The sequence below is a fragment of the Canis lupus genome, chromosome 14 (genome assembly GCF_048164855.1).
Source record: "Canis lupus baileyi chromosome 14, mCanLup2.hap1, whole genome shotgun sequence".
Lineage (NCBI taxonomy): Eukaryota > Metazoa > Chordata > Mammalia > Carnivora > Canidae > Canis > Canis lupus.
In genome coordinates, this window is record NC_132851.1 from 19,866,564 (window position 1) to 19,892,932 (window position 26,369).

General features: G+C 37.8%; 2 long non-coding RNA genes across 14 annotated transcripts in view; both read left to right on the forward strand.

Annotated features, from left to right (window-relative positions):
- LOC140603751 (uncharacterized) overlaps positions 1-26,369 on the forward strand; it is a 285,757-nt gene that overhangs the window by 84,954 nt on the left and 174,434 nt on the right. The window lies entirely within an intron of this gene.
- The window catches only part of LOC140603746 (uncharacterized), a 141,787-nt gene that overhangs the window by 25,405 nt on the left and 90,013 nt on the right, over positions 1-26,369 (forward strand). For 3 of the 8 annotated variants that reach the window (XR_012006732.1, XR_012006729.1, XR_012006734.1), the window contains one exon: positions 7,780-7,879. The exons of 1 other annotated variant lie outside the window; for it this stretch is intronic. This is a non-coding gene — a long non-coding RNA (uncharacterized lncRNA). Of the gene's footprint in view, positions 1-7,779; positions 7,880-14,230; positions 14,311-26,369 lie in introns of those variants that run through there. 4 more of the 8 variants (XR_012006733.1, XR_012006735.1, XR_012006730.1 and 1 more) reach the window with 2 other exon arrangements.

A 26,369-nucleotide genomic window follows, 5' to 3' on the forward strand; every position in this document is an offset into this window, starting at 1 on the left:
ACAGCAGGTCCTCAGTCGACATCTGTTCCATGGCTTAGTGAAGGGATGCTTCTCCTCTTTACATAGTGAGAGAATGTTTGCCGGGAGTCACTCTCTCTCTCTTTGCAATGCAGTAGACTCCTGTCTTGAAAAAATGTTTATAATTTTTTTCTGACCCTAAAAACAATGTATGCTCCTTGTGGAATTATCAAACATTAAGGAAAGGCTGAAATTTAAAAAAAAATCAAATAAAAAAGTGAAACTAAGAAATTGAGCTTGCTGTTAAAAAATAACCAAGCATATCTATATGCACATTCATAGATGATATCTGTGATATATTTTTGAGTGATAAAAAAGCAAGTTATAGAACTAAATATGTTCAGAGTGTGACTCTAACATGACTCCGTTTTCCTGAAACGTAGTGAATATGAATTTGGCTAGGAAAGCTTCTGAAAGGACACATATCAACACATTCTTGGGTTGACTTAGTCTGTGATGAAAGTGAAATATGTCAGGGGACTTTCCTTTTTGCTTTATATGCTTCTAGGTTGTTTTACTTTTAACTATCACATCCTACTTTAATAGTTAAAAAAATTTTTTTTGAAAGAGAGAGTGAGGGAGCAAGGAAAAGGCAGATATATATATATATATTTTTAAACATGTATTTATTTATTTGAGAGAAAGAGAGCACACTGGGAGGGAGAGGCAGAGGGAGAAGGAGAGAGGATCTTTTTTTTTGAAATTTTTTTTATTGGAGTTCAATTTGCCAACATCTAGCATAACACCCAGTGCTCATCCCACCAAGTGCCCCCCTCAGTGCCCATCACCCAGTCACCCCAACTCCCCGCCCAGTTCCCCTTCCACTACCCCTTGTTTATTTCCCAGAGTTAGGTGTCTCTCATGTTTTGTCACCAGGAGAGAGGATCTTAAGCAGACTCTGTGCTGAGTCTGGAGTCTGACATAGGGCTCAATCTCATAACTCTGAGATCAGGACCTGAGTTGGATGGTTAACCAACTGAGCCACTCAGGTGCCCACAATTTTTTTTTTTACTTGTAATTTTATAATTAAGCAAAGCAATATAAATCTCTTGTACCAGAGATAACCCATGTTAATATTTTATTGTCTTCTGGTCCTTTTTTAAAAATTTGAATCACACTGTAGAAACGTTATTGTTTCAACTTTTTTCACTTACAGGATCTTGAGTTCTTTCACATGTCATTAAATATTCTTTTAAAGCATTATTTAAAAAAAACATTATTTTAAATTATTTAATGTTTCATCACTTGAGTTTTTCATAATTGACTATTCCTCAGGTAGAGAGCATTGAGACTGTCCCAGGCTTTCTCAATAATAAAAAGTACCTCCATTAAGAACCCTGGGGCAGATGTTTTTGTTTGCATCTCTGTATCATTAGGTTAGATTTCTGCAAATGGACTTACTAGGTTAACAAAAATGAAGACCTTCAATAGACATTGGTGTAGACCTTCATAGCTGGTCATACCAAGCTCAATGGCCCCAGATACTGTGTTATGTTACAGTAGGCTAGAGGAAGACAACGTTTTCCTCAAGTTTCTTAGGGTCTCTAGCTGGATCTGAAAATTAAACTGGCAAAGACAGATTAACAGGAGAAAAGCACATAAATTTTATTAAAATTTTTATGTGAAAATGAGGGCCTTGAAAAAGATGAAGACCCAAAGAAATGACCAAGGTAGAAAGCTTTTATACCTTTTAGATGATAAATGTGTGAAGAATTGACAAAACAAAGAGGTTTGGGTTAGGCATGCAGTTGACTCTTGCACAGTGTAGGGCATGTATAAGTTTTGACGCCCCTGAAAACTTAAATACTAATAGCCTACAGTTGATGAGAAGCCTTACTGATTAAAAAAAAAAGTTAACATATTTTGTATATTTGGTATATACTGTATCCTTACAATAAAGTAAGCTAGAGAAAAGAAAATCATTAGGCAATCATAAGTCAATCATAAGGAAGAGAAAATACATTTATAGTGCCATAGTATAAAACACCCTCATGGAAGTGGATTCGTGCAGTTAAAACCCATGTCGTTCAAGGGACAACCATAGTAAATAGTGAAGAAGTAACTAGAAAGATAAGAGTCAGTTTAACACGGTTAGTTTGTACAGATTCCTTGGTCCTCGAATTCTCTGTCTTTGGTAATAAGAATATCTTCCCTTCTCCTGTTACAGGGAGGGCACCTTTCACATGAGAGAGTTATCTCCTGCTTTCAAGGGGACAAAAGAGGGCCAGTGTCTGTCCTTATTGCATCAGCTGTTTTTTTAAGTGCCTTTAATTCAAAATAATCAATATGCCAAAGTGGCATGTTTTGGGGTGACCTATTCTGCTACCCTTCAGTAGACATTTTAGATGATGTGCCTGCAGGCTGGCTCTCATTATATACTTCCCATAGGATGGGGCATGTGTGAGGTCCAAACACCACTACATGATCTGGCCCCGGGCAGCAATACCACACTCGTGATGAAGGAAAAGTTTACATCGAGAACCCAGAACTCTGTCCGTAATAAGAAGAGTGGTCATGATGCTGGAGGTACAAAGACAGAAAGCTTCTTCTTTGGTCTTTCCATGACCCGGTGGGACCCATTTTCCCCCAGTCTCTTAACTCGTCTTCTGTTAGACTATAAATTCTTCAAGTTAACCTTCCTCACCATTTTATTTTCACTACCTGTTTTTCAAAATCTTCATCAGCACAGAGTTTGTCATTAAAAAAACCCAACTTTGCCACCTGGTGAGAATAGTAGTTATTATTTCAATACTTTTTGAGGTATATATGCAGTGGAAGTCTTGTTGATATATTTATTGATCATTTGTATTTCTCAGAGTTGACTCTTTAAGTCCTCTATTTTTTCACTAGAGGAACTCTTGTGGAGATATAGGAACTAATTATGTATCATAAATACTAATCTTTTGTCTATCTTAAACATTGCAAATATTTCCTGTTGGTTATCCATGATTTTTTTACAATGTTTATAGACTTTTATGTGACAAATTCTATTAAAATGTTTCTTTGTGCTTTCTGCTTTTATGCTTATAAACTCTTCCTCTGCCAATATTCCCTACATAATCTATTTTCTCTGGGTCTTACTTATTTTTTACCTTTCACTCTTTAATTCCACTTTGATTTCATTTTGATGTATGTATGAGATGAGTATCTAATCTGACATTTTTTTCTCCCAAATAATCCATCTTCTGACTTCCAACCTTCTACTCCATTACACAGGGGGCTAGATCATAGGTGTAGATAAGTCATTCAAAACAAAGAAGAAATCAAAGAAGACCACCTGTCCTAGTGCTCAGCGTTCAAGAGAAAGGATACCCATCTTGGTTTTGTCATTCAGAGTCACTTACTATACCATTTAGCTTTCTAAAAAGAAAGCCTTTCTGGTTGCCCTGAGTCCTCATTAATTCTAGACCATAAATAGTAGTAGTTATCTCCTTTATATTATTGAATATTATTTTTCCTGGTGTAAGATGTGATTTTTTTTCCTTTTGTTTTAACTCCCATAGTCACCCATTATACTCTTTTCAAAAGATTTGGATAAAATTGACTTCTGCCTTCCCCTGTGCCCTGGAATAGAAGCCATGCTTTCATGATAAATTGCACAGAAAAAAAAAGAAGAAAAAAAAAGGCAGCAGGAGTTGCTTGTACCAAAATGAGAGTGGCTTCTGGCTCTGCTTCAGTGACTTTGTTCCACATTTCTTTCTGAACTCTCAGACAAAAGTGATAATGAGAGTTTAGTCTCCAGACTTGTGCCATCAGCTGTTTATTTTCCTTAGACTATTTGAATTCCTACAGGGCCTCAATTTTAGCCACTAGAAGCAGTACTTTCATGGTAGTTCTTCTCCAGGGTGGAAATAATCAGAGGGTAAAAATCTAAGGTTTGCCGTATTTTCTAGCTGTGCTCCAATGTATTTTCACCATTTTGAAAAGACTGAGGGTCCAAGGCAAGCTTAATGGGAGTAAGATGAAAGATAGAAAAAAGGTATTCTTCAGTTTACTAGAACTCAGCTATCTTTATGGCATGATATTCAGTATCCATGTGGATACTGCTACTCTGATCTTTCCATTGTCCTGGGTTTCCTCTCTCTCTTTTATCATAGAGGCTTGTCATGTGCATTGTGGTATCTGCTGTTAGACTTTAGCAAAGTCATGTATATGTTGCCTGGGGGTATGAACCCATAAGAACTAAGATTTCTTTCAGTGGAATCCTTCCTTGAAGTAGGTAAAATGTAGTGTGGTCAGAAGGAGTGGTAAGGCCCAACAATAGTGTTTTTCTAACTTTTTTTTTTAAGTATTAAAACCAGTTTTCCAGTCTTATGAAAACAACACTCTTAATTACATGATGCTTGGGATACAGATAATGTCATATTTACATATTTGTTTAAACCAAATCAAATCTGTCTCCTAGGCTCTTCTTGCCAATATTGATATAAATCCACCCTTTCTCCTGCCTTCTCTGGCTCTCTTGTATTTGATAAGATTCTGGGGCTAATATGACCCCAGTCATCCTTCCACAGTGCTTACTGCTACCTTGGGTCCCTACCATGATTCCATCACAGTGCCCGGATCCATCAGGGGGGATGGTTTTACCCACTTCACTTCATTTTTTCCACCTCAATCATGAAGCATCTTTGCTGAGGATTCTGAGGCCATGTGCTCAATGCCAAGTCCTGATAAGCAACCACATTGCCAGCCCCTGACGAAGACCGGATTGCCTCAGAGGGACTGTAGTTTGAGAATGGCATCTACCATCATTATTTTTTTAAGTCCAGCACCGGAGCCTGGGAGCTTTGCTTAACAATCTTCAAGACATAAAGCCTCCATCTCTCTCCTTGGTGATTCCATGTAGTTTCAACATTGCCCAGAATTTTGAAAGGCAGATGTCTCTGTAGGAGATATCATTAGGATAATCTGTTCTTGGATCTTGGTGGGAGGGGTGGTGGAGAAAGGGATAGTAAAAGGCCTTTTTTTCCTGTGACCTGGAGGATTAGGGAATATAGACCTAGGGAATAGGACCTGGGCACTCCCCTAAGATATATGACTGATATATTTTTGGTTCCTTTATAACAGATTAGCTGAGAAAAAAACACCCTAATTTACTTTTGAAATTAGTAATACTATTATATTAGGTTTTCAGCAAATCACGCTGAACTATTATGATCTGTGGACTATCAATGTGCAAAACAGACATAAGCATAGCTGCTGTGGTATAAGAGGGATTTGACTTGAAGCCCTTCCCACTCAGCAGCCCCCCCTCCAATGTCTCAAATGTTCCTGAGCTACCTTGAGGAGCCCTGGAGGGTCTGTGATCTCAATTTAAAAACAATTACTGTGATTTGAGGATAACTTCTCTTTAAGCCCACATATACCTATTATGACGTTTTCACTTCAGAATGTAAGAATGGCTTAAGAGAAACAGATCTAACCCCAGTATAGACACCTTGGGTGCCCTTTGTAAAGTGGTATCCTGGAACATTCTAGAGAATGGAAAGATTTGTCTGCAGTATCCACTTTCTATATAACATTCTCAGAGAATAAGGATGTCCTCTGTAACATTTTAGTTTATCTTAACAGAAGCATGTACTTTCTGTAGTGTACTCACTATGTATCTGGCTGAGTTAATGCACACCTGAAATTTATAGAGTGCTTACTATGTGCTGGGCACTTTTTCAAGCACATCACATATAGTATTTACTTATTTTTACTTATAAGCGCTTAAATGTGTCAGGCGTTGGTTTAAGAACTCAATGAGCATTAACTCATTCAGTCTTCAAAAGAACATTCTAAATAGATACTATTATTCACTCCCATTTTCCAAATAAGGAAATTAAGGTATAGAGAGATGAAGAGAATGGCCAAGAGTAGCACAGCCAGCCAGGGACTGAGCTGCCATTAGAGCACTGACATTCTGGCTCCAGAGTTAAACTTCTCTACTTCTGTACTATTGTATCCCATGACAAAAATAGCTCATTTAGTCCTCCCTAGGAAGGAGATAATAGAGCTCCATTTTTACAGATGATGGATCTAAGGCCCCCTACATTTAAGTCATTTATTTGAAATCATACTAGTGCTAAAGAGAGAAATGTTAATTCAAACCCAGGTATTGAGTCCAGAGCCTGTCTGAATAGCAGTAATCTTCAAGAGGTAAATTCGCTAAGGTCATGCTGCTGGTAAGGGCAGAGTCTGTAGGATGCCTGGATATGCCATCGAAGTCTGTATTTTAATAATTCAATGAGGGCAGCCTGGGTGGCTCCACGGTTTAGCACCACCTTCGGCCCAGGTTGTGGTCCTGGAGACCTGGGATCGAGTCCCATATCAGGCACCCTGCATGGAGCCTGCTTCTCCCTCTGCCTGTGTCTCTACTTCTCTCTCTATCTGTGTCTCTCATGAATAAATAAATGAAATTTTAAAAAAAATAATAATTCAATGAATATATAATAAAGCTTCAGTTTATCAAAATTTTTAGAAACCTATATTTAAAATAATTTCCGTTTGTTAGTAATGATGATAATATTTATAGCTAGTGCTTACTATGTTCTTAGCATTAATATTAATATACAGATATTATCTAACTTATTGAGATCATACATGGACATTTTATGAAAATCAAGCAATATATAGAAGAATGTACAGAATAAAGCAAAAGTTGTCAGAAATCCCATAGTTCTAAATAACCACAGTTAACAGTCCTGTGAGAATCTTTACAGGCATCTTTCACTACACGTTTTGTATATGTACCATATGTACAATCATACAATTTTAGGTAAATGGAATAATAGCATAGATACTATTTGCAACCTGCTTTTATCTGTTCATTCCTCCAGTCAAGATATTTATTGAAAGCTTGACATTTATAAAGCAATATACTCAAAACGATATGTTGTCTCCATTTTCCTATTTTGATGAACAGAAAGATTGATCTTTTTGTGAATAATAAATTATATTAGTCAGGACAGGCAAGGTTATTCTACAATAACAGATTAACCCCTTCAACTCAGTGGTTTAAGGACACAGGGATTACTTCTTGCTTACATTGACTGAGGGTCCAGTGCCCCCAAAGCAATGACTCAGCAATCCATGTCTTTTCCATATTGTGGCTCTCATCTCCTTTTGGGACCTCTGAGTCACTACAGCAAGGGAAGAGAGTGCTTTTTATGGCTTTAGTCTAGAAGTAAAATAAAACAATTTATTCTTGATCTGACCAGAACTAGGCATGTGATACCACCTGATTTCAGGAAGACTAAGACATAGTCCTAGTCTGTGTACCTTGAGAGGATAAGGAGAAGCAGAAATTTTTGACCTTTAGTAATGTCTCCCACATGGGGATTCTGTTGCATGGATGTACTATCATTGATTTAACAATCCTCTCTTGATGGATATTTAGATAGTTACCATTATTTCTCTGTTACAAATAATGCCATGATAAATGGATTTGCATATGCATCATGTAGTCAGATTGATTAATTCATTTTAAATTCCTAGAGGAGGAATCACTGAGTCAATGATAGAAACGTCTAAAATATGATGCTACCTTTTAAGTTCAACCATGTAACATAGGGGCTTGAAGCCCAGAAAGTGTATTTCTCATGTTCTCTGGGCTTATAGTTTTGTCTAGAATCTACCAATGAGAGGCATTCACACAGGAAGGAAGGAGAAGCCATTCTCTAAACCAGTAGGGGAGTTTTGCCTGACTTTCGGAAATTCTAAGAGAAGTTGTCGGTCTCCAGGTTATCTTCCTGAGAACTACTTATTTCTGTGTTGCAGGGAACTGGGATATCAGTGGTGACTCTTTTACGGTCCTATACTTCTGGTTTCCTGTAAAGAGCCTTTCTGATCTATATTCCCGCAGGATCCTAGGCATGGTGTAAGTAAGCCTCAGTACAGGTGGCTTCTCTTCTCCAGATTGCACTCAGAGGAATGCAGCACCTATTGCCAAATTGCTCTTCAGGAAGTATGTACCAAAGAGACTTCCAGCATCAGCAGTACATTAGTGGCATATCGCCACTTTTGTGCACCAGCACCTGTCAGTATTTTTCAACATTGGTAAAGTCATAGGCAAAACAAAGAAAATTAATGATGGTTTATATTTGCATTTCTTGGGTTGAAAATATTATATTTTATTGGACATTTTTTCTTTTGTGAATTGTGTGTTAATATCTTTGGTTGTTCGGCCTCTTAATTAGCAACTTTTTAAAAATTTTAATTTATTTTTTATTGGTGTTCAATTTGTCAACATACAGAATAACACCCAGTGCTCATCCCGTCAAGTAATTAGCAACTTTCTTAAGAGCTCTCCTCTTTAATATAATACTTTTATTTGTCACTGCTTTTTGGGGGGGACTTAAAGGAGGAATCATTTGTTTCATTATATTAGATTCAGAGAAGAAAGATCATATGCATGTGAACAAATTATTAAATCTTGAAGTTGGAGAGTTAGCTGGATGTTCCATCAAAAGGTGCCTAAGTGACTCGTTGGTTAAGTGTTTGACTCTTGATTTTGGCTCAAGTCATAAACTAAGGGTTGTGAGATCAAGCCCCACATCAGGCTCCAAGTTGGATGTGGAACTTGATTAAGATTTTCTCTCTCCCTCTGGCTTCCCGCCCCCTCATCACCCCCCACAGCGCCCACCCCAAAAAAAAAAAACAAAGAGGAAGAACAGATCCACCTGTCAGGGTGATTCCTTCTCTCTGTAAACAGAGGATAAGCACTATTAAATGTGAAAAATGTGCTAAAATTGAAAGTGTTTTGGATAAAAGTAACTTTTAGAGCCTTCTAATGGCATTTGGTTTGTCATCCCCCACCCCTTTTTTTTAAATCTCCTTTCACCAATGGCCCTCTTTTGGTATAGGACTGTGGCACATTACATCCTTGGGAAGGAGGGAGGGAAAGTCCTGCAGATTTGCACTATATTGCTTCTGAAATACCAAACGAAAGATGACCATCAGAAAGGGTTATATTTTCCTTTAGGTCTTGAGATGGAAAACCAGCAGCATAATCAAGGTAGACTTTGAGCAAAGGAATTGAGGCAAAACACCACATAACTATGGCCAAATGGTCATGATTTGTTGAATGAAAAACTGGAAGGGCCAATACACAGGTTGAGAGGAGTTTAGGCTTAGGAATTGAAATGAGGATGGATCTTGTATGACCAATCTGTTTGATTGGCAATGACAGATTCTGAGACAAAGCCCACATTTACTAAGAGAGAGTAGTATGATCATTTACTGATGATGACCAAGGTTCTAGAATGTGAGGGCAGTAAAAATGATGCTACAAACTTGCCATATTCTGGTTTAGGATGTGGCTCCTTATAGGAACAAAGAAAGGACTTTTTTCTGAGATGAGATGGAAAAATAATATAATGCCTTAGGGAGGAATATGACTTTGTAATGCAGGCTCTTCTCAGTTTAAATTCCTAACATCTGCTTGGTTGATGAACAGTAGTTGAAGTTGGAAATAAAATTGTTTTAATTTATCTGATATGGAAACTTAATGGTAGCATTATTTTCAATTGTGTAAAATCCATAGGCTGGTATCCTGTGAGTTTACACACACACATAGGAGCAGAACCACAAGCTCTTCTTGGAAGAGACTTGCTTATTATTGAAAGACATTGGTGAGTAATGGATATAAGTAAGCTTCATGGTGCATAAATTTCTCCCTGTTCATAGATAACGTCCTTGGGAAGTTTCATTAATTTTTTCACCTCACTCCTGCACTATTAATTATTTCCAAATATCTCAATAAAGAGTAACTAGTATATTATTTTTTAATTAATTTCATATGTAATTTCAGTTAGTACTGTGTATAAAAAACTATTCATTGGTATGTCTATAAAGCGAAAGGACTTGGTTTACACATATGAGGAGCTTGCACTTGAATTAAGGCAATACAAATGGAAACCTAAACAATATAAGCAACAATATAGAAAAGTTGCCCTTTGGGTAACACTGAGTGTGACACCTATAGTAGTCCTTCTGGGACTTGGGTGCTCCAGAAATCCTTTACATTGGAAACAGAAATGAAACATGAGTAAGAATGCAATATAAAGAAAGAAAGTACATTTTGGTTTGTGTTTGGGTGGGAGCAATATAGCACTTTAAGAATGAGCGTATTGTATACCTGCTTCACCAGAGAGGAAGGTTTTATGTTGGGAAATAGTGGAAGAATTTGAAAGACTCATCTTTTTGGTTACACCGTGGGCTAAGAAGAATACACAGCTCTGTGGAACTTTCAGACTTTTCTGGTGCCCTTAGGCTAATTTTGGGGATTTCATGTCCATTGATTCACATTCTTTTTTTTTTTTTTTTTTTTTTTTTTTTTTTTTTTTTTTTTGATTCACATTCTTAATGGTTGTTCTAATGGCAGCTCCATTTGGGATTTCCCCAAATTGGCACTTTTCAACCTGTTTTAAAGCATGCTATTACTTTAGAGATTAGCCATATTTTTCTTTATAACACTCATTATAAATAGGTCAGAAAGGAAATACTGATATATATATATATTATATATATATATACACACACATGAATAGACACATGTGGTTTTCATTTTTATGTAACAATATGTATTCATACAAAGAGTGTCAGAAAGTTGTAGAAAGAGATCATCTAATGCATGAATGCATGATATTGCATTTTCTTATGGATTGCATTTACCAATTTGAGAGTTGTATTGATGAATGTTGTCTGTCTAGTAGTCGCTGGACTGTTATGTATTTTGTTTTAGAGTGTAAATACATACCTGTGATAGTTGATGTTTATTAACTGTTAAACATTTATACTGCACAAACTTGTTCCATGCATCTGTTGCTAATAGAAGGTAATTTTATGTAAAAATAAGAATATAATCATTCTCATCATCATCAACAAATCATCACAGAAAGGCAGAATGCTTCAAAGTGAGCATAGCAACTAGTATCTTCAATTTCTTTAAAAAAAAAAAAAAAAGGAAAAGGAACTGGACTTCCTGAGTCTAGTTAGCTATTTTTGGAGCATTCTTCATCAAGAATACTAAAATGTTTTAGAACATACTATTCTTCCCTTTAAAACTCAGCTGCATAGAATGAACTTTTCATGCTATATGTCAGTGAAAGTAAAATATAGGAATAGACTTGGTGCTACTCCTGATACCAGATCTGACCTATGAGAAGTTTTCATCATATTAAAAAAAATGCATCATCTGTAGTGGGTTAAACTGTTCCCCGCTCCATATATACCTGGAATCTGTGAAATGAAGTCATTTGAAAAAGTATCTTAAGTGCCTAGGTGGCTCGATTGGTTAAGCATCCAATTCCTGATTTTTGGCTCAGGTCACAATCCCCCAGTTGGGAAATTGAGCCTACCTCTGGCTACTCATTCAGTGCACGAAGTCTGTTTAAGATTATTTCCCTCTCCCTCTGTGTGCTCTTGCCTTCTCACATGTATGCATGCACTCTCTTAAAAATTTTTAAAAGATTTTATTTATTTATTTGATTTTAGAGAGGGGGGGCACCCGAATGAGTGTGGGGAGGGACAGAGGGAGAGGGAGAGAGAATCTGAAGCAGACTCCATGCTGAGCACAGAGATAAAGGTGGGGCTCAGTCTCACAATGGATTAGATCATGACCTGAGTCAAAACCAAGAATTGGACACTTAACCAACTGAGCCACCTAGGTGCCTCCCTCATCCTGACCAAAAAACATCTTTAAAAAAAGAAAGAGTGGGATGCCTGGGTGGCTCAGTGGTTGAGTGTCTGCCCTTGACTCAGGGCGTGATCCTGGGGTCTGGGGATCGAGTCTTGCGTCGGGCTCCCTGCATGGAGCCTGCTTCTCCCCCTGCCTGTGTCTCTGCCTCTCTCTCTCTCTGTGTCTCTCATGAATAAATAAATACAAATCTTAAAAAAAAAAAAAAAAAAAAAAGAGTATCTTAAGAGGCTTGGCAGGCCCAGTGCACTATCAAGTGTTGGCCATGTTGCATTATTGAAGCTTCGGACTGACTTGGGTTCTGACTTGGATTCTGACTTGGACCATAGTGTTAAGAGAATCTGAACGAAGTCTGCCCACACCTCCTGTTGTAAACTAGCAGAACTTAAAAAAAAAAAAAAATCTTTGCAGTTGTAATTAATCTAAGAATCTTGTGATGAGATCACACTAGATTTAGGATGAGCCCTAAATCCAATGATAGGTGTTCTTAAGAGAAGGGAAAACACAGAGACACAGAGCGAAGTATGTCTTCCATATGAAGACAGGAGCAGAGTATGAAGTAACAAAGGCAGAAGCCACGGAACATGAAGTGTTGCCAAAAGCCACCAGAAAAATAGGAGAAAGGCATGGATTCTCCCCCAGAGCCTCCAGAGGAAACTGACCCTGTTAACCCCTTGATTCTGGCCTCCAGAATGAACAAAGAATAAGTTTCTGTTATTTTAAGCCACCAAGTTTGTGGTAATTTGTTGCAGTCCTAGGAAACCAGTATCCCCATCTCTTCCTTTCTTCTTCCCTTCCTTTTTTCCTTATCTCATTCATTCACACAGCAAACCTTTGAGTGCCTGATATGTAGGTGGCAATGTTCTAGAGGAATTGGGGATACAGCAATAATAAAAAGACAACCTCATTTAAAAATATTTTATTATACTGTTTGGAGGACATACAATGTCTTTTTTTATTCTCTTACTCTGAGTTTTTGTGGCCTCTTCTACATTCACATCAGCATCTTTTATTTTTTTAAGATTTTACTTATTTATTCATGAGAGAAGCAGAGACATAGGCAGAAAGAGAAGCAGGCTCCCTGCAAGGAGCCTGATGTGGGACTCGATCCTCGGACCTCGGGATCACATCCTGAGCCAAAGGCAGACACTCAACCCCTGAGCCATCCAGGTGTCCTGTGTTCACATCAGCATCTGAACATATTGTAAGTGTCATTTAAAATATGAATGTCAAATGCTGTTCTGAAAAAGTTGTGCCGGTTCTCCATACTGATCCCACTGCCCCCTGAAGGCATTGGCTAGTCTTGGGAATGGGTGCCTTTGTCTGCACCCACCCCTGGCACTTTCTAAACTCACAGGGCTCTGGTGGTTCAGGACTGCCCATTGTGACCCCGTGTCAGGGTTTACCTTCTCCCACTCTGCCCCATCTTAGAATTCCTTCCATCTCTCTTCCCCATGGTCATCAAAACTTCTATTCTCTCAGCACCTGTGCTCTTTGGATCTCTCACCTTAACCGAATAAAATTCACACTTCTCACTATGGCTTGCAAGTAGTAAATGTTCTAGATTCCATCTCCTACCATGCTCCTGTTAGGTTTCAGGTGTACCCAGTTCCTTGATGTTCCTCTAAGATTCCAATTATGCTCCTATCTCAGTGTATACTTATGTTTTCTCTGCCAGGAACATTGTTTCTGAGACATTCCCACTGCACATGGCTCATTCTCTCACTTCATTCAAGTCTCTGCATAACATTGCCTTGTCGGAGAAATCTGACCACCACACCCCCTATGCTACTTTATTTGTCCTCATTGCACTGACTATTTCCTGGGATTAGAGCATATATTTATTGATCTGGCTATTGTCTGTCTCCTAACCTAGAATATGGGTTTCAGGAAAAGAGGGACTTCATCTGCTGCATTCCCAGCCCCTAGAGATGCATCTAGGCATAGCAGGCATTCAGTAAATATTTGTGGATAAGTGAATGGATGAATGAGAGCAGGATAATGTGAGAAACAGTGAAATCTTAGGATATTAGTTGCACAGTTGCACACTTGGTAAGATAGTTGCTTTGCATCTCCTGGTGACTTGATTTTAAGGCACATCATAACTAGCATTTACAGTTGCAAAGCAATTTTCAAAAGTCCAAGTATCATACTGCTCAAGACAACCTCCATTTTTATCGCTGATGAAATTGAGATTCAGTGAGGCCAAGATACTTAGTAGCTAAGGGCACACAACTTGTTAATGACAGAGTTGGAACTTAAACCTTGGTTTCCAGGTTTCAAATCCATGGCATTAAAAACAACCACCACAACAGCAAACAACACAAAGCCTCTACCATGATGACCTCTTTCTCAGAGGAGAAGTTCCGATTGTGCATGCATATGGGGTTAGGGGTGGTATTTCATGTGACAGTGATTTGGTTATCACTAAGTCCAACCATATATCTTGTCATTATAATTTGAGGAATTGAGCTACAAAAAGGCAAAGCATATGTCAATTTCTAAATTAAAATTCTCTTTTTTTTTCTTCAGATTGCGAAAAAAGGTGAAGTCTTGTTGAATATATGTGGGTTGCAGAGAATGAATATATCTTGGCCTAAAATACATCATGGTTCAATAAAACTCAACCTGAGAAATGTTTTAATTTTTACTGGTGCTTTTACTCTGTCTGTTCAAATCAGATAGGGCACTTAAGCCATTTATAATTAGATCTTCAGTCCTGTTACTGGATCATGGCAAACTTAGATGAGGCACTGAAAAATAGGCTTTCCTTTGCTATGTAACAGCCTTTGCATAAATGGAGAAGAGGAGCCTAATTAAACAGAAGCTAAGAATGTCATAGAGAGATTCAACAGTTAGGAGTTGGGGGTGCAGCAAATGCATCTTGTTTATCTGACAATATTTGTATATTTCCAAAACAAAGCAACAGGACCTGAAGCCTGATTAGTTGCCAAGTCATGTTTTTAGGGGCCATGGTCATCCTTTGCTCACTTCACCTCAGTTTTGAGGAACAATGCACAGTTTATATGAATATCACATGTGAGGAAGAGCACAATGGGTGCTTCTTTATCATCAACTCTTGGTCCTCACAACCCAAGCTGGTCCGCCTCATTATTTTTATTGAGTGGTGTAGAAGGGGGTATTTGAGTGAGTTAACAGATAACTAAAATAAATTATTATGTATTGCTTATGACTCTTGACCTAGACTTTCTATAATATTTACAAAGAAAAAAAAAGGCAAATCTTATACCAATTTATTTGTTAAGCTAAGTTTTATCCTGAAGCTATGAAGTACAGGAATAGTAGAAATGAGACAAGTCGATAAGATATCTGATATCTTGCTTTCCTTTTCTAGCTTGGATAGTCTTGAATTTGAACCTTTTTTGTATTGCTGTAGGTACCTTCTGCAACTGAGGTACAAGGCATATCAAACCAATGAGAGAAATCTAAGCAAAACCAGCTATTTGTGTTCCAATCCTGGAGATAGACTGTTAGGGCATTCCAACCAGGACTTTCTTCTATTTAGTTCTTTAAGATCTTGGAAGTTAGCTTACTCTTCTGGCTTTAGGAAATGGGGAACATTTAACTATTTCAGAAACCACTTTCTGCAATGATGAGACTATTCGATATCTGTGCTGTTTCAATACAATAGCCACTAAGTATTATTTAGTGCTTACTGAGCATGCTTACTGAGCACTCAAAATGTGGCTAGTATAACTGAGGAACTGAATTTTTAATTTAATTTAATTTTAGTTTATTTAAGTTTAAACATAGAGTTATGCTTGTGGCTATTGGCTACTGGTTAGTGCAGATTTAGATTGTTATTATTTCCATGAGCATTCATGCTCTAGGACTAATAATTAGAATCTTAAGCCTAGATTAAATGAAATTGTCAAATCCAGTTTTTGCAAATGAAGACACATTATCATGGAGGCATATTATTCAAAACTATAGGTCTAGTTCTTTGTAGAACTTTTCGATGGGTCTTTTATTCTGGGTTGTCATCACTTTCATGTCTGTTGGAAAGGAGAGGGTGAATACGTAAGACTCCGTGTGAGGATGCTTTCTAGAATACTATGGGAGTTTCCTACTAGAAACCCTCCTAGATTGAAATTTACTTGCATCCAAAGGTTTTATTGAACATGCTACATGCTTATCTGATCCTGAAATCCTTTCACACAATGTTTATATGCTGTAACTTGCTGCCAAAATTTTCCACAGGGAATAATTAAGGAACTTTCTCAAAGTTGTGGTTTTTCAAATATAAGAAAGATATTGCTGTCTGAAATAAAATAGAAATTCTGTGTGTAGTCATTAGGGCTTCCCCAAGTATTTTTAGTTTACCCTCTTCTAGTTAAGTGGTACTTTCAAGCCCTGTCATGGTTAGATGGGGCCATGTGACCATTTTGGCCAATGAATTATGAGAAGAAGCTATGCATGCCTCTTTGGGTCAGACCTTTAATTGCTGAAGCAAAACACTGCAGAGCTCTTTCTCTGCTGGCACAGCATCTGACAATGGTCAATAGGGCCCGCTGTATCAGCTAGGAACTCTGAATGCTAGGAAGAGCAACCTCTTGGCAACTTGCAATGGACATATAATATGGGAAAGAAGTAATCTTTGATTTTTCAAGTCAGCACACTGACACATGTCTAAGTATGGAGGTAAAGCAAAGATCATGAGTAGAAGACAAGAGTCAAGGTAGTAATGGAATAAGACAAGGATAAGTTATCTGAATTTCCACTCTGCTTCATATACCTTTCTCAGTTCACATATAATGGATTAGCAGACAGGCAAACCACTTGCTTGCACAGCCCCAGGGCAGTTATGAGACTGGGCGAGTTTCTATACCTTCCTGGATCTTTCATGTTATGCATTTTTAAAATGGGAGGATCTGTTAGATGACTCTCAACTCATTCTAGTACTAATATTCTCTTGTGTCTCTCCTTGATATCCTAACACCACAAAACTTATTTTTAACCAATAGCTGGAGACATAAATATGCCAGCCAAAAATTTTCCTGGGGTACCAAGTCATAAAAGGTATGTGGTAGACTTAAATTGTGTCAATTTAGCTAATCTGGAACTAGCATTCCTGCCATTCCCCCATTCCCTTCTGTGAGTAGCTCCAGGCTGAGGTGAGTCATAAAAGACTTCTTTCTTTCTGTCTTTTTTTTTTTTAAAGATTTATTTATTTATTTGAGAGAGAGGAAAAAGAGAGAGAGAGAAATAGGGCAGAGGGGCAAAGGGAGAGAGAGTCCCAAGCAGACTCCATGCCACACAGAGCCTGACACGGGTCTTGATACAGATTCTTGTCCATCTCCCTTGGTTCCAGCACATTCCTACAGGGTTTCTTTTGAGCTTTCTTCCCCCGCTTCATATCTCCCTCCCATCCCAGATGCCAGACCACCTGCCTTCCCTTGCCGAAAAGTCATAGCTCAGTAAATGCTTTAACCCACAATCATCTAAGATCAAATCCCTATAATAAATCCCTTATTATATAAATCTCCTAGTGGCTGCACTTCTCTGATCTAACTGTGACTAATACAGGTTGCTAAAACAGCTCAGGGAAGATAATTACATAGAGAAAATAGAATTTAGCAGAATTCTTGTCAGAGAAATAATAAATGTGATTGGAAGGATTTTTCTTAAGCCATTTGGGGGGCTGTTTAATGGGAGAACCAGAATAATAATCTGTATTTACTAAGTTGCCTTTTAGGAAGGGGGTGTCTAGTCCAGGTCAAGGCTTTTATGTTTCTTCTGATTGGGGATACAGTCAGGAGGATAGGACTAAAAGCTTGGAGGCAGCAAAGAATGAGAACATTATTTCTGGTTTCTCAGTACCCTCCTTCCTCATGCAGAGCTCAGCACCATCTCTAAACACATATCAGAACCTATTTTAGGACTTAGTATCAGTTTTAACATTAGCCAGTTATTCTTCCTTATAAGAGAAAACTCTGTTATAAGCAAGTGTAATGAGATGCATGGTATGGACCACACATTCATTCATTCATTTATTAAGTATTTAACATATATGCCAGGTCTGATCTAGGTGCTGGGGATACGATGTCAAACAAGATAGCAAGGTCCCTGGATTTACCTTCTTATAACAGAATCAAAGTAATACATTTTTCAAAGGAAAAAAAAAAGAACAAGATCATTGTTTGTAATGATAAGTGATAGGAAGCAGATAAAACAAGGGGAGGGTGTGATTTCAAGGGGAGGGTCAGGGAAGGGTACTGAAATGGGAGACCGGAATGAAAAGAAGGAGTCAATCATGTGGAAATCTGGCACTTTGCAGAAGAAAAAGCAAACCCAAACTCCTAAGTGGGAGCAAGCATGGAAAGTTCAAAGAATAAAAGGAAAGCCGAAATGGTTAGAGTATAGTGAGCGAGGCAAAGAGAATAAAGAATAGATAGAAACAAGACAAAATCAGAGAGGGAGGCAAACCATAAGAGACACTGAACTCTAGGAAACAAACAGGGTTGCTGGAGGGGACAGGGGTTGGGGCATGGGGTCACTGGGTGATGGACATTAAGGAGGGCAGGTGATATATTGAGCACTGATGAATCACTGACTTCTACCTCTGAAACCAATAATACATTATATGTGAATCAATTGAATTTCAATAATTTTTTTTTTTTTTAAGATAGAAACAAAGCCATGGAAGGGCTTTTAAACCATGGTGTGCAGTGTGGGTTTTATTCCTGGGTCAGCCCTGAGCATTTAGATTTTAGAAGATCATTCTAGCCCCACTGCTGAGAAGTGAAGAGTGTTAATAGGATCCAGTTATTGTGTGGCTGGTGTAGCAGGCTGGACTAAGCTGGAGACTTATGGATATGGAGAAATGTAGACAGACTTGGGTTTCGAGATAGGGCTGCTGAGACCTGGAGATGGATCAGATGTGGTGAGCAAAGGCACAGAGCTTGCAAAGATGGCTCTCATCATTTGAGGGTCAAACTGCTAAGCCAATGTTTGGCATTTTTCTAAGATGGGGAAGGCTGAGGATGGGATAAATTGTATTTATGTAAGTATAAAATACGCTATTAAAAATAAAAATAAAAATAAAAATAAAAATAAAAATAAAATACGCCATTAATTACCTAATCCTAGTTTTATAAAATTTAAAGTGTGTTTTAGTTCCCATGGCCTTTACTGAAGAAATATATGCTGATGAATAGGAGACAGTGCCTTCAGTGATGGATGTGTTGTTTCTGTGAAGAATAAGGTCCTTTCAAGAAGTTAAGTTTTATTCCACCATCAGGGGTGTTCTCTCTGGGAAATTCTTCCCTGTGGTTGCCTATTCACAATTGTACAAGTTCCCATTCTTTGACATGGAAATAAGGGGCAACGCCCACTGAAGTCAGCAATAGGAATCTGTCTTTCATTGCCATGAATTGTGCACTTTCACAAATCCTGAGGGATGGAAAAAAAGAGTCAGGACTGAGCAAAAGTGGCTGCCTCTGATTTCAAGGGTGCGCTTGTGTAAACATTTCTGAAGCGTGATTCTTATTCTTAAACATTGGAGAATGACTTTTATAATGAGAAAAAAAATTTTTTCTCTCCCTCTCCCAAATGTCAGTGTTTATGTTTCAGTCATTTGGGTTTTAGGAAACAAGATCTTTTAAGGGGAACGAGGTTATAGAAATTGCCAGCATCTTAAGGAAGATCCTTGCCCTGTTACTGGTTTCCTGTTAGCCCATAACAGGCTTCAAAAGGGAGGACCTCACTGCCAGAGTCGATGAGGTTTGCCCTCCAGGTTACCATAATGGATGCTACCAAGATGAAGAGGTTAGTAGCAGAGAACCCCATTTCCTCACTGGATTTAGCTCTTGGGAATCTGCCATAAATGAATTTTCTTCTGTTCTTCAGCTTTTACAGTGTAAAGATTTATTTATTTTTTGGTGTTGAAGCTGGACAAGGTTTATGAAGAAACTAGTTTTTCATTCCTTCAGAGAAAAGTTTGTTTTTTGGACAAGTGTCCCTGATTATTTTGCCTCGGAGTGCACAGTGGTCCATGTTGTAATGTCAACTCCCCGCCAGCAGATGGCAGTCACAGCACACTGCACTTTGGCATTAAGCAAAGTTTCAGAACCCCAGGAATTTGTCCTTTTCACAGAGGGGAGGGTCTGATGCACTCTGTGGCTTGGCAGGAGGGGTAGCTCCTATGGAGACTAATCCCAAGGAATCCACTACATAAATATATGAATTTGGCCTTGAACCTGGAGATATTTTTAATTGGAAAAGGAAAAAAAAACAGTAAAATAACAAAACAAAGCAAAAAAAAGCAATAAACCCAGCAACAGCAACAACAAAAACCCCTCCTTAAATAAATCTGTCAAAATGAGCTATGAGGTGAACATCCCAAGGTCTCGGGCTTATTCTGAGCTTTGTTTCACTGATACACGGATCAATATAATCATGGTTGAGGAGCTGGCATGAAAACATAATGGCCAAGAGAATAAGGCTGGAAACAACGGCAAAAGTATTTTATTTTCAGGAGGATTAACTGAGCTCTGGGTGGCTAGACAGGGTAGGGGAAAAAAACAGAAGAAACTCAGAAGTGAAGTTAGAAATCTTAGGACTTTTGTTTCTTCCATAGAGATATTTCCAAAGGAATTCTTTATAGGAAAAATAAGGATTTTTCTCCAGCTAGAAGGAAGACATTGCATATATCACTGACATTCCAACATGCGCTTCATTATGTTTTCCTGAATTTCTGCCACTGCAACTCAGCTGGGTTTGGCCACTCTTCTTTCCCATGAGCTAAGTGGTTGCCTTGCCTTTTTTGCAGAAGGTATGCTGACTTTGGGACAGGTGCAGGGGTTATATGACATTAAGAGGACATTCCTATTTCTCCACCCACAATGTGGTTTCTGTGTCTGAGCAAAAGGCACATTTTATCTGTTTATGTTTGGTTTGGTTTTTTGAGTGTGTCTCACCAGAAATGTGTGGGAACAGGGCTCTGTTTAAGAAAAGGCCACATTTCATTGTTAGGGAGAAGACTCGAATCCCATAGAAATGGACTATATGGGTTAGGAATTTCTGCAAATGTCTCTTTTCTCCCAGAAACTACTGAAACTAGGACTACTGTTAATGACTCAACTTTTTAAGGAGATCCTGGAATACAGAGTGATAAAACTCTATCCACATCATCATGATGAAAAACTTTAACTTAACCTTAAAGGCATCAAGAGAGGCATTTGCAGCTTCCTGATTGTATTGCTTGTTCTAGGTCTGTTGAGGGTTTGCCTATTTTCTATTCTAGTAAGTGGATAGTTATGTGATCATCCATCTGTATTTGAGCAGGGGTTGGATATTCAATCCACCTGGGATACAGACAATCAGGAGGTACATTTCCTGTAGAAAATTTAAAAACATAATGAAACTGATGAACAATTGGTCTGCTTTTAAATTATCACCATGTCCAGCAATTCTTAAGCACTTCCAGTGGGGGAAAAATATTTTTCTGGTCTAATTTCTAAATATTTCCTACGATGGCAGTTGAGTTTCAATAATATATATATATATATATATATATATATATATATATATATATATATGCTTTAAATTGGCACATTTAGGGACACTTGGGTGGCTCAGTGGTTGAGCATCTGCCTTTGGCTCAGGGTGTGATCCCAGGGTCCTGGGATGGAGTCCTGCATTGGGCTCCCCACAGGGAGCCTGCTTCTCCCTCTGCCTGTGTCTCTGCCTCTCTCTGTGTGTCTCTCATGAATAAATAAAATCTCCTTTTTTAAATTAGCACATTTAATTCATCTCTTAAGTAAACATTTTACATGGTAATGAATTCACAGAAGTCCTGCTATGCTGTTGGCCTCCAATACACATGGATTTGGCTAGTAAGTTCATTTCAAGAGAGAATTTGTAATTGTTCAGAATCTTTCAAGCTTGCCTTTGCCGTAGTTTATATTTCCAACTCCTGTGGTACTATATATTGTCACTTTTGAACAGTACATCGGAAATAAAGATATCTGTATGTGATTTTTCTTTTCTGAATTGCATTTTCTTTCTGGTGTGGTAAAGACCTAAATATAGTTGCAACAGCTGGAATCAGTTTAATGGTATAGTGAAAACAGCAACCTTCAAACTTGTTCCTTGAAAAATGGTGCACAAAAAATGGAGGGAAAGGCTATTAAATACATAAAGTGTATTGAACATTTACATAGATTAAGGAATCAAGTTAGAAGAAAAATATCTGGAGAAATAACATAAGATAGTGGTCTTAATGTTGCTGGAGAAATAACAAGGCATTGTTTGAATATCCTGATCATTTTCATCACGATCTCTGTATGAGTCCTAAATCAGAAGAAAAACTTCATTTTTTACTCAAGATAATAGAAATTTAAGATGAATTTCTGGTGTAAGTGCTCTGTGGAACTTTTCTGATCATGAAAACATGTGGAAGGAACTAGAACTGATAAAAAAAGACATGGACAGTATGCAGTTTCTGGAATTTATTATGAAACGAGACTTTTGTGGAACTTTGACAGGCTTATGCTTATGTTTAAGAGTCTTCTTAGCTATTTGTATATCTGTTCTTTCATGTGAAAGTAATGAAAGATAGATGGAAGAAAGGCAGACAGGGACAAGCCCCGCATTGCCCAGCCCTGAGACAAAATCATCCTTAAAAGGATTTTACACCACCCTGAAAGAAGCCCTCCACCCTCTTCCTCCATATGATAAGTAGATGATAAAAACTTGATTGGGTACTAGGAGCATGGAGGGTTAATCAGATTAAAACTGCCTGCTAACAAGCCCATAAAACCCCCTAGATCTGAACACCAAATCGGCAACCTTCTCAGGTCCCTTCCCTCTTTGAGACCTTTGTACTATCACCCTGTAAACTTTACTATTGCTCCATAAACTTTTCTTTGCTGTCCACCTGTCTTCATCGGGTCTACATGTTCATCCTTCCAAGCAGCATGACCAAGAACCCTGGGGACACTGAAGGAAAAGAAATCCTGTAACAAAGGAAACTTTATGACATTACAATTAATTTAAAAGGCATTCTTGACCCAAAAAGAATTATATTGTCTACTGAACATAAAGATGTAAAGAAAAGAATTTTGACAAAATCATTGACAAGTTTGTAGAACAAGATTAAAATGACAGAAACTATAATTTTATTGTCATACTACAATAGATCAATATATAAGTATGAATTTTCCCCTCTAAAAAATACAGCAATGCAATCAAATAATCTATTATCTTTTTCCATTGTGTTGTCCTATTTATTTTATTTTGTGTTAAAAAACTTAAGGGGCATGTGAGTGGCGCAGTCAGTTAAGCAGCTGACTCTTGGTTTCAGCTCAGGTTGTCATCTCGGGGTCCTGAGATTGAGCCCTGTGTCAGGCTCCAAGCTCAGCCTGGAGTCTGCCTGAGATCCTCTCTCCCTCTCCCTCTGCCTCTCCTGCTTATGCGCTTTCTTTCTCTCTCTCTCTCATAAATAAAGAAATCTTAAAAAAAAAAAAAACCCTTAAGACATATAGAAAGTTTTATAAAATAAAGAATTAAAAAAATAATTCATTCTGCTTCTATTTTCTGACTTTGCTTCATTTCATGTGATAAATATTACTCAAAATGTTTTTTTCAAATTTGTTTCATTTTTTTTTTCAAATAATTTTTAGAGAGAGCACAAGCTAAGTGGGGGGCATGGTGAGAGGCAGAGGGAAAGAGAATTTTAAGCAGGCTCCACACCCAGTGAGTAGTCCCATGTGGGACTTGATCTCATGACCCTGATGTTATGACCTCAGCTGAAATCAAGAATCGAGCACTTAACTGATCTAGCCACCCTGGCGCCCCATCAAAATGTTAAAAGTGATTCTTTGGATGCCAAATATGCTAGGCTGAACAGGCTAGTCTTTCACTATATTTATAGGTCACACTGGGCTTTGTTATAGTAAGATAGAAACTCTGAAATCTCAGTGGCTTAGTCCAATTAACATTTGTGGCTTCTAGCACAAAGTCAGGTATGGAAGTTGCTGATTGATGGTAACCCTTGGTAGCGGAGGCTCCAGGAACCACCATCTTGAGCATCTACCAGGTTGCTCCCTGATTGCTATCTCGACCAGATTCAGAGTTGCTCTGGTTACCATCCACCTAACAGATGGAGATATAGGATATGAGAGAATGCTGAAGATTAGGCAAGATGTTTATGAATAGGCCTGGAAATACCACATATCACTTCCATCTGCAGCCAGTTGGCCACGTCCAGCCATCCAGAACCAAGCTAACACCAAAAAAGGCTGGGTAAGAGAGTCTTCCTATATGACAAGGAAGAGGGAACAGGATTCTGAGCATCTAGGAGGTTCAGTCACTCCATCTGCGATCTAGCTACTAATCTTGCACCTTTCTACCACTACAATAGTTTACTAAATGGTATCTGTGCATCTCTCTCCCTGTTCCTAACATGCAACAGAGTACCATCGAACAGTTAATGGTTTCAAACCAAGTAAGTGAATTACTTTTTGTTCAATAAAACATGCTATGCACACTAGTATGTTAAAACTTAGATAGATAGATGATAGATAGATAGATAGATAGATAGATAGATAGATAGATAATCTATCTCACTGTTCTGGTTGGAGTAGGAATGACACTCAGAAATATTATTTCAGCAGTCTTTTCATTAACTTACACACACGTCCCCTACCTACCTACCCCAACCACTACTGAAACCCTCAGTCACCTTGTGTAATTTCTGGGTTGTGATTAACAGAAGTTAGAAAGCATTGGAAGAGGAAAAGTGGGACCAGTGAAGCTTTTGAACCAGGACTGTTGTTTAATAAGAGAGTTTAAAGTTTAAACTCTGGCATATAAGGGTGCCACGCCCCACCCAATAGTTTTCAACTTTATCTTATTCAACTCTACTTAATGTTCCTTAGAAGTTTTCAATTCATTTCAGCCTTTGTGTCCAGGTATTTAACCTTTTAACATTGTTTTTAATGTTGAACTTGCTTTCATTCAAGTGCAGGATTCAGGAAAACCATAATAGAGAAAGACACTGGCCTCAAGGGAAAGTATTCCCATACTCTAAAAATTGAACAACAACAAAAACCTAAATATAAAGTGGAATATACAATGTGATATTAATAATGTCGAAGAACCCCTTTCTTTATGCATAAAGATATATGTTAAGTTTCTATTTATTTCTCTACCCCCCTCAGTGGGCTCAAGGTCCAGCAAGAGCAATTAAGCCAAAAGGCTGCCTTCTTTTCCAGAAACCCAAGTCTGGGGAACGAGCTTTCTCTCAGTTCTAGGATTTCCTCCCATGCGAGAAAGGCCACAAAGAATAGCAGCCATGACAACATGGATGTTAGAATATTTAGTTTCTTTGTGACTATAGATTAAGGCAGACCTGTATACTGTGCTTATTTATAACCCAGCACTAAACCTCTATGATCTTACATTTGTGAATTCCTCAACATTTCTTCCAGACGTCTCCCCCATTACCGCTAGGTAGAGCCAGCTAAAGTCTGGTCTGTTCCACCCAATTTACTATTCACTTGATTTGCATGGGTTTTTTTTTTTTTTTTCATAATGTCATTGACATGGGGCAGAGGTTTGTAACTACCCTGCTAATTGCAGAGCAGACATAGTGTCACCTTTTTAGAGACCTTTGCCTCATGTGTTCTGAACCAAAACATTTCTGTCTTATCATATTCTTAGGATTCCAGGAATGTAAGCATAACTCCCCAGAGAATTTATACACATCACAGTGAAACTATTTCCAATTTAGCATTTTTTATTTGCTTGAAATTATTTTTTCCTGGAACAAGTCTGAAATTGCTAATTTATTGCATATACTTCTGATCACTTTATGCATACTAGAAACCAACTAGTCATACTGTTGTCTGTACCAGGTATAAGCAAAACTTCCTTGTGCAAATCAGAATCTTACCACATGCTTTTTTTTCTACATATGATAAAATCACATAATTTTTTCTATTAATGAGTAACACTGTCTGATTTTCAAAATGTTAAACTAACCTTCCATTCCTAGAATAAACCCAACTTTGTTGTGTAATATAATCATTATGGTTCATAAATCCTTTGTGCTACTTTAATAAGTAAAATGACCAGATTTATTTGTTTTTACTGTAATGTGCTCTCTGGTTTGTTATCAAGTTTATGCTGGTTGCATAAAATGAATTGGGAAGTGCTTGCTTGCCTTTCTGTTCTTTGTTAGGTTTTTATGTGAGATCGGTGTAATTTCTTGCTTAAATGTTTGATGTAATTCTCAATGATTCCAACTAGATCTGGAGCCTTTCTGAGTTAATATGGAAAGATTTTTCATTATAGTTTCAATTTCTTTAAAGATATAAAATTATTCTGATCTATTTCAGATAAACAATATTTGGAACATACTTATACTAAAAAATTATCTGTTGCTTATCTGAAATATTAGGTTTAACCACATCCTATATTTTTCTGGCAACCCTATAATGTTCTCATTATATTTTGAATGTCTGAATGGGTAGTGATTGTCCCCTTTCATCTCTGTGAGTAGTTATTTGTGCGTTTTCTTTCTCTTTTTTCCTTGATTAGTTTCACTAGAGGTTTATCATTTTAGTCTTTTCAAGAGCTAAACTTTGGCTTGTTTATTGTCTTGACTGTATATTTTCATTCCCATTAATTTTTATTTCCTTTTTTT